This window comes from Ruditapes philippinarum, unplaced genomic scaffold (genome assembly GCF_026571515.1).
Source record: "Ruditapes philippinarum isolate M1 unplaced genomic scaffold, ASM2657151v2 ctg3680_1_1_1_1, whole genome shotgun sequence".
In the NCBI taxonomy this organism is placed as follows: Eukaryota; Metazoa; Mollusca; class Bivalvia; order Venerida; family Veneridae; genus Ruditapes; species Ruditapes philippinarum.
Genome location: NW_026860914.1, coordinates 1 through 9557, shown reverse-complemented (window position 1 = coordinate 9557; position 9557 = coordinate 1).

Genomic DNA, 9557 nt, shown 5'->3' with positions numbered 1-9557 from the left:
GATTAATCGCTTAAAAATAAATGTACATGTACAATAATTCACTTAAAATATTAACCTGTACAGTTAATCACTTTAAAATATGTAACATGTATAATACTCGAAAAAAATATTATGAAATAATAGTTAAAATGTATGTAACGTGTATATGTGTATGACATTTACAATGGTCATTATAAAAAAAATTGCAGTGTAGTGACTTGCATATCCACTTATAATAGAAATATAAAATAGTTTATTAAATAGAATGAAAAAATAAAACACTCCAAAAGAAGTTGGCAAAACAACCACAACAAACAACTATATAAACGCGGGATATTAAAAAAAATTTGGCTGCCACAACGCCCAATATATTGGTATAAAAAAACTAAGCAGTAAATAAAAAAAGTCATATTCCAAGGACAGGCGGTCTTTGTTAAAATCCAAACATAAAGGCTATGGATATAAATAAAATAGCCATGTTGGCAAAAAATGTGACCACAATGTAATCAACCAGCAATAAATGCCCCATATCCACAGAAATGTGGCTGCGCTAAAGTCAAATGACTCACAGAAAGGCTATAAATATAAACAACAAGCCATATCCACAGAAATGTGGCCGCGCTAAAGTCAAATGACTCGCAGAAAGGCTATAAATATAAACAACAAGCCATATCCACAGAAATGTGGCCGCGCTAAAGTCAAAAGACTCGCAGAAAGGGCTATAAATATAAACAAACAAGCCATATCCACGAAAATTGTGGCTGCGCTAAAAGTCAAAAAGACTCGCAGAAAGGCTATAAATATAAACAACAAGCCATATCCACAATAACTGTGGCTGCGCTAAAGTCAAAAGACTCGCAGAAAGGCTATAAATATAAACAGCAAACCATATCTACAAAACTGTGGCTGCGCTGAAGTCAAAAAGACTCGCAGAAAGGTTATAAATATAAACGACACGTTTTCCAAACATAACTGTATATGTTCTTAAGTAAAAAAGACCCACAGAAAAGCTATAAATGTAAACGACTAGTTTTATCAAACAAAACTGTAACCACGTTAAAGTCAAAAAGACTTACAAGGCAAAAAATATAAATCAGCAAAATGCCGTTTTTTTTGGGTTTTTTATAGAACGATTATATATACACACATATATATATATATATACAATGTATAATATAGAATAGGTAGCATATTTTTTATATTGCCATAGTGTAAATATTTTGAACGTCACCATTGTCTTCAAATATTGTGACCCCACTTAAGTCTAAGCATGGTCTGGTACAAAAACAGAAACATAGCATCGAACATACAGCGGTCAAAGCACATGTTAAAAGCCTACCAAAATTTCATTAATACTAAACTAGGCCAGCATGTTTCACCAAATCTACAGCTAATTGCTGTTAAGGCCATTCCGATTAAATGTATGAGTAATTGTATACAAAACAAAATTTATCAGCTGGAAATATTCCTAAGTATGTATGGCTCTTAGATCTTTATATGCTATAAAGATTATATATTATAAAGAATAAGCCCGGTGTCTACTTATAGATAAATATCGCCAAATATTATTAATGACCTTTTCTTTTATTTATTAATTTTTTTTGCTATTTCTATGTTAGCCCTGTACAGTATGATTTTTTTTTAATATATATAGATCTATATATGCATTAGGCTGATCAGATACTTATCTTTATAACGACTTTATTTTACGAGAAGCCATCAGAACTGCATGCCTCAGTGACCTGTAAAAGCGCCTTTGTCCATAATGGTTGAGATGGATGCCGTCTCTGGTAAAAATATCAGCCTGCGCTTGAAATATTTTTTTCTGTGGGTCCAAAACCGTATGTCGTTGTGCGATTCCAAAAGAGTTTTCAAGATATGGTTTGTTTGTACCCGTTTACTTTCGTAAAGTTTGTCATCTATATTTTTGGGTTTTGATCGCGTAAACATTTCACATATGAAGACTTGCTTAATTCTATAATCCTTCACTATCATTAAACCAATTTCTTCCAAAGTACTGGCTATGGATAGTGGACTAAATGCCGAGTCGATGTCATTTTCCCCAAGCTGCAAGATAATTATTTGAGGTTTGTAAGTTCTTAGAAAATTGTGAAAACGCTCCTTGAAATGTTCCGTGCATCCAATAACGCCCTGATAATTCTCACAAACTGAAAACCCACCAACTCCTTTATGGAACAAAAAGCACTTCGCCAAGTCATAATTTGAAGGAAGCAGTCGATGATTTATGTCGTACTGAAGCCGCCGTGTAAAGCTATGGCCTAATACACCAACAGATATTTTAGACAGATGAATGTTTTATAGAAATGTAACTCAATACATCTAAACACGAATGTAAAATCTTCCCTATGATACATTGAACTCATTCTACACATATCGATCGAACCAATAAAACAATCAATATATTCATCACTAATCCGTAAAACATACTTTTTGTAAAAATATTTTGTAATATATGTATACTCACTCTTTTTTAATTTGACGTAGTCTGAAGCATTCAATAAATTTTATTATAAGTAATGACATAAGACCTCGTGGTAATATTCACAGAAGAATGACGTAGGGAAGGAAATTCCACCAATAAATCAATGAACTATTTTTAGGTTATCAATAATCCGATACACTTCTTTTTGTATTGCGCGATATTATTATAAATAAAACATTCGTATAAGATTGAAATATGTGGAACATAATAAACATTATTAAAGACCTAAGATACTCAATAATGTAGGGCATCTGCGGGATTTTTTTTTTCTTTTCCATGATATATTTTTTCCGAAATTGACATTCGTGGTTTATTTCGGGTTTGTTTTGTACATAAAAGCTATAGCGGATTGTTTTTATACCTAACTGCATTAGGTTTTGCATTCACGATCTTTTTGCAATCGAAACGTTTCAATTTTTATCTTCATAATACTTTCAACTTTACATTTTATATGACATTCCTTTTACATCAAAGTATTTTTCTTTTTAACAAAGTATTTAGATGGACATATTTGCTATATTCCACCTCATGTTCGAGAATTATAAATACAAATCCTTGTCAATCATTGTAGAAATTCAAACATGTGTGATAATATCCTAGAGAAAAGTTCGTAAAGATATTAAAGTTCTTCAGATGTTTATTTATCTAACAGTAACAAATACATAAGTTCAAAATGCAAATAAATAACGTTACTTAATTTAGTAAACTATATGTATTTCACACTTATAAATTTAACAAATAAATTTGGCATTCTTGCATATCAAAACTAAATAAGGGAATACAATATCATTGAACGTTCATAAAAGTAAAAATATCCGTTTTATGAAAAATAAAATAATATGGAGCATTATGTACGAGAAAATAAACGCTGGCTCTGTCATATTAGAAACACCGGCTGCCGATACAGACCCCTGGATATCAAGCTGGAGGGAAATTGTTTATGGCTGTAACAATGCAAAGCCGAGTAACCGCTTAAATGTTACACGTAAGATACATATTCCCGTTTGTAACAAAATTCGGTATTTCATTTTTTTTCTTGTTTCTTATAGTTGCGTTCACGGGACTGGTTTTTCTAGGACCGGTGTAAACAGTACATAATCCTGTCCTATTTCATAGCATCAAATTCTAGTTCATTCTACAGTGTACGGTTCATCGAAATTTTGAGTAATGTGTTCTTTGTAAACATAACGATTACGCTGACCCTTTTATTATGCTGCACATTAAGGGTCTTCTTATTAATATATATTCTTCTTTGTACTCATAAACAATTAACAATTAAAGCAGATGATCACACTTTATCACATAATTTTCAGGAGACAGTGAGATTATATCAATCTGAACATTTGACAGTGTAAAACATATTATATTCACAGTCGCGGGAATATATCTTAATACAGATGAAAAGCAAATACCGTAAGAAGATATAATTTCTGTAAGAAGTACGCTAATTTGTAAGTAAAATATTGCAGGAAGTACATATGGCATTCAATCTATTAATTATTTATTTCAAATCTTAAAAGAAACAACATTTTATATATCATATTAAATCATATGAAAAACAAATGTAATCAATTAATATACAGTATAAATTCTGAAAACCGAACACCTGTGGGACTAGCCAAAATGTTCGGAATTTGGAAATTTCCGGAATTCAGAAGTTCAGAATTATATAAACAAAGTACAATAATTATACATCAACTGTTTTATAGTAAAACATGATGAAAAATATATGAAGTTGATTTCATTAATAAAATAACAAAATTATAGGTCTTTTACTATTTTAAATTTCATTATCACCTATAACTGAATTTGCTGATACAATAGTAGCATCAAGTTAATTATCACAATTTATCCTTTAGTATTTTTCATATACATGTAGTACTGCTATTTAGTTGTGCTTTTTTTTCATTACATCAAATTATTTTTCTCAATTTCATAATTTTCACACTTTAAACAAGTGTTTGATATGCTTGACAGGTTGTTATTCTAATAGTTGTCAAGATAAATGGGTACTGTTAATTGGAAGATACTGATATTTTGAAGGTTTTGGTTACATAAAAAACAAAAGAAGAAATGTGTAAAAATACTTCTTTCTTAAGATATTTAATTATATTACATATAAATATATTAAATATATACTCATACAAGGCCAGGAACAAATCAAATATACTAATCATTATTAAGGACATACGAAACACAACTATGTGTATCTGCTGATATCTTTCAGTCTTTTTCATTATATTTATGTTTCCACAAATGACTTTCGTGTTTCATATTTCTTTTTTTTTGTACATCAAATTTAAGCCAATCTTATTCTTTTATAAACGTTTTAAGCCTTTTTTAAGATTTTAATGCTGTCGAAACTTTTCTTTTCATCTAAATACTGTCAAATTAAGCATTTTATATAACAGACGTTACATAAAACTATAGCGAAGATTTTCTTCTTACAGAAATGCTTGATGTCCATATTCACACATTATGTCTTGCTTCTTAAATTGCAATATGAAACATAAATAGTGCCAAGTTTATATTGGAGCTTCATTTGTCACTTATTTTAGCAATAATATCATATGATAATGATACAAATTCAAATCTGTCTAAAATAAAAAATCATTTCAGATATACAAGCATGCAGGAAGATATCTAATCGTATAGTTGTATGAAATGTGTAACAATATATAAAATCTTAACAAATAGTCTCTTTACGACATCACATCTAACAATAACAGATGAATATTTTATAAAAAATGTAACAATGTAAAATACATCTCAAGGGTAAAATCTTCCCTTTAATACATTGCACTCATTTTACACATATTGATCGAACCAATAAAACAATCAATATATTCATCACTAATCGTAAAACATATTTTTTTGTAAAAAATATTTTGTAATATATGTATACTCTATCTTCTGTCCTTTGACGTAGTCTGAAACATTCAATAAATTTTATGATAAGTAATGACATAAGACCTAGTGGTTAAGGAGATGATATTTACAGAAGAATGACGTAAGGAAGGACATTCTAACATTAAATCAATGAATTATTTTTAGGTTATCAATAATCAGATACACTTCATTTTGTATTGCGCGAATTCACGTGTCTTAAAATGTTTTCCTAATATATTGAATTATGTTATATATTATTACATATAATACATTTGTATAGGATTGAAATATGTGGAAGATAATAAACATTATAAAAGACCTAAGATTCTCAACAATGTACGGTATCTGCGGGAATTGTTCTTTCTTTTCTATGATATACCGGTATTTTTTTCCAAAATTGACATCCGTGTTTTTTGTAAATACAAGTTATAGCGGATTGTTTGTATTCCTAACTGCATTACGTTTTGCATTCACGATCTTTCTGCAATCGAAACGTTTTATTTTTCCTTCATAATACTTTTGTTTCATTTATTTTATTTTTCAAAAACATATAAACACAATCATTCACATTAACATAGAAACTCCACACAGAAAAAAAATAGTAAAAACAAAACTTTCAAAAAATTCAGAAAGAAAAAGAATAAATCTACTTAAAAAACTATCATTCTTACACTAAACAAAAACACACACACACACACAAGACAGGGAAAAAAAAGACAAGTGAATCAGTTTCATTTAATTTTTTACGTTTTATGGTTTATACGTTTAATTTACATAATATTATTGTTTTAGTCATCAGTATTGTTTGTTAAAGTGTTAGATAATTTACTCCATTTTTGTTTGTACGATTCAATTTTATCATTTGACAGTGCAATTGCTTCTTCAATCTGTATCCTTAACAGCAAAAAGTTTTTAAAAATATCAAAAGTGGGCTTTCTTCCTTGATATTTCATTTTTAAAATGTAATATTTCATTAGAATAATGAAATAATTTACTACATTTCTTCATAATACTATCAAAATTACATTTTATATGACATCACACTTACATACAAATATATTTCCTTTTTAACAAAGTATTTATACGGACTAATCAGATTTATTCCAGCTCATGTTCAAGATTATAAATAGAATTCTTTCTCAATCATTTCAGAAATACAAACATGTATGATAATGTCCTAGAGAAAAGTTCGTAAAGATATATTAAAGTTCTTCGATGTTTATTCATCTAACAGTAACAAATACATAAGTTATAAAAATATTGCTCTGTAAACTACATCTCATAATGCAAATGTATAATGTTTCTTAATATAGTAAACTATATTTATTTCACACTTATTAATGTTACATATAAATTTGGCATTCTTGCATATCAAAACTAAACAAGAGAAAATATGAATCCAAAAACGACAAAATTGAAAATGAATTTTAAGATATCAATAATCAGTTGCACATATTTTAATTATTGCTTGAATTAACTTGCCTTAAAAATATTTCATAATATATTTAATTATATTACATATTATTATATTGAATACATACTCGTACAAAGCCAGGAACAAATCAAAGAAAATAATCATTATTAAGGACATTCATTATATTTGTGTTTCCAAAAAGGACTTTCGTGTTTCATGTTTCTTTTTTTTTGTACAGCAAATCATAGCCAGTCTTATTCTTTTATAATCGTTTTATGCTTTGCTTTAAAGATTTTAATGCTGTCGAAACTTTACCTTTTCAACTAAAAACTGTCAAATTATGCATTTTATATAACAGACATTTACATAAAAACTATAGCCAAAATTTTACATTTTACAAATATGCTTGATGTACATATATACGCATAATGTTTTGCTTTTTTAATAACAATATCAAGTTGCTTTTATAAAAAGAAAGAGTGCAATGTTTATATTGGCTAAGTATATATTGGCTCTTCAATCGTCACTCATTTCAGCAATACTATCATATGATCATGAACGGGAAAAATAAAATACAATCTGTCTATATCATTTCAGAAATTGAAGAATGCAGGATGACATCTGACCGCATAGTTATTAAAGATGTGTAACATTATATGAAAATTCAGCAATTATTCTCTTTACGACATCGTATCTTACAATAACAATTGCATAAATTATAAAAAAAAATACTCTGTAAAATACATCTCAAAGACGAAAGTAAAATCTTACTTATAATACATTCCACTCATTTTACACACATAAATTGAACCAATGACACCATTAATATATCCATCATAAATCCGTAAAACATATTCTTGCATACAGTTTTTCAAAGTTTTAAAAATTGTTTTGTAATAAATGTTTACTTACTTTTCTTCCATTTGACGTCGTCTGAAACATTAAATTGAATTAATTATAATCAATGACAAAAGACTTAGTGGTTAAGAAGATAATATTGACGGAAGAATGACGCAGGGAAGAACATTACAACAATAAATAAATGAATTACTTTTAACATGTTTAAGCTATCAAGAATCTGATACATTTTATTTTGTATAGCGCGAATAAATTTGTCTTAAAAATCGTTTCCTAATATATTGAGTTATATAACGTATTATTATATCAAATTTAGTCATACAAGTTTGAAATATATCGAAGATAATAAACATTATTAAATACATAATAAACTCAACAATGTACGGAATCTGCGGGAAGTGTTCTTTCTTTTTCTTGATATATTTTTTTTCAAAATGGACATTCGTGTTTCATATTTTGTAGAAAAAGCAATGGCTGATTGTTTTTCTTCCTAACTGTTTTTTGTTTTGCATTTAAGATTTTTATGCTATCGAAACGTTATCTTGTTTTCTTCATAAAACTGTCAAAATATGCATATTATATGACATCATTTTCACATCAAAATATATTTCCTTTTTAACAATTGTTTTAGATGGATTTAATCGCTTTATTTCAGCTGAAACATCATAATCATGTTTGAGAATTATGAATTCAAATTCTTCTCAATCATTTCATATATTGCTACATGTATGATAATGCGAGAGAAAAGTTCGTAAAGATATATAAAAAAGTATACAATTGCTCTTCAGATGTTAACTCATATAACAACAACAATACATATGTTATAGAAAATATTGCTTTGTAAACTACATCTCAAAATGCGAATGTATATTCTTACTTATAATAATCTATATTAATTTCACACATATAAATTTTAAGTATGACCATCCTAACGGGCACAATAAGTAACTGAAAAAATGACAACACTGGTCAGATATATATATATCTTTAAGGACACCTATATGCAAAATTTTAACAAACTTTACTGTACGGAAATCGAGTTATGGCCACTTTTCTGAATTTAATCTTAGTAGGGCCCTTTTCAGAAACAAGGAATCTTTAGATAATCTACAATATCAAACCTATGAAAAATGTGTTCCCTTTAATTTTTGGTAAGAAGCAAAACGTAACATTCAGCTAAAAGTCGACATAAGCAAACTGTTTGTTTCTTAAATTTGTATTAAAATGTTATCCTTCCTTCAACAATATTTAACACATGTTTGACCAATTTGACCCATAAAATGTTTGCATGTATTCAAAGTTTTTCTTATTTTTTTTTGAAAGTATACTGGATGATCTTGTAAAATATTAAATAGTTTTACCGTCTAGTTTTGATTTTATTGCACTTGGAAAATATCAGCTACCATATTTGTTATAAGATTAAGCATTATTTAGCCAATAGATACCTATATCAATTAAATAATTAAAATTAAACACATATGTTTCCTCCCAAAAGGGATATGAGAGATACATCAATAATGTTGAAGTAGAAAAAAGAAAGAAAAAATGTTGATCCGGTCTGGAGTTTGAACCCATGGCCCTAAATTTCAATGTTATCAGCAGTACTAGCCTATTTAAAATCTCTTCAAAGTGGAGGTAATGTATTAGGATAGTCATAACTCAACAAATAAATTTTACATTTTCTAACGAACCTATCTTAGCGAACCATTGTATGGTAATACTTATGATTATACCATGTAAATGTCAAATGTCTATTGAAATCATTATAATATTTTTCCAAAAATGACTTTCATATTTCATTTTTTTCTTGTGTGGGTGTATCTAAAATAAAGCAAAGATTCTCCTAATTGTTTTATGATTTGTATTAAGATATTAATGATGTAAAGACGTGTCTTCCTATTCATTAAAATTCTG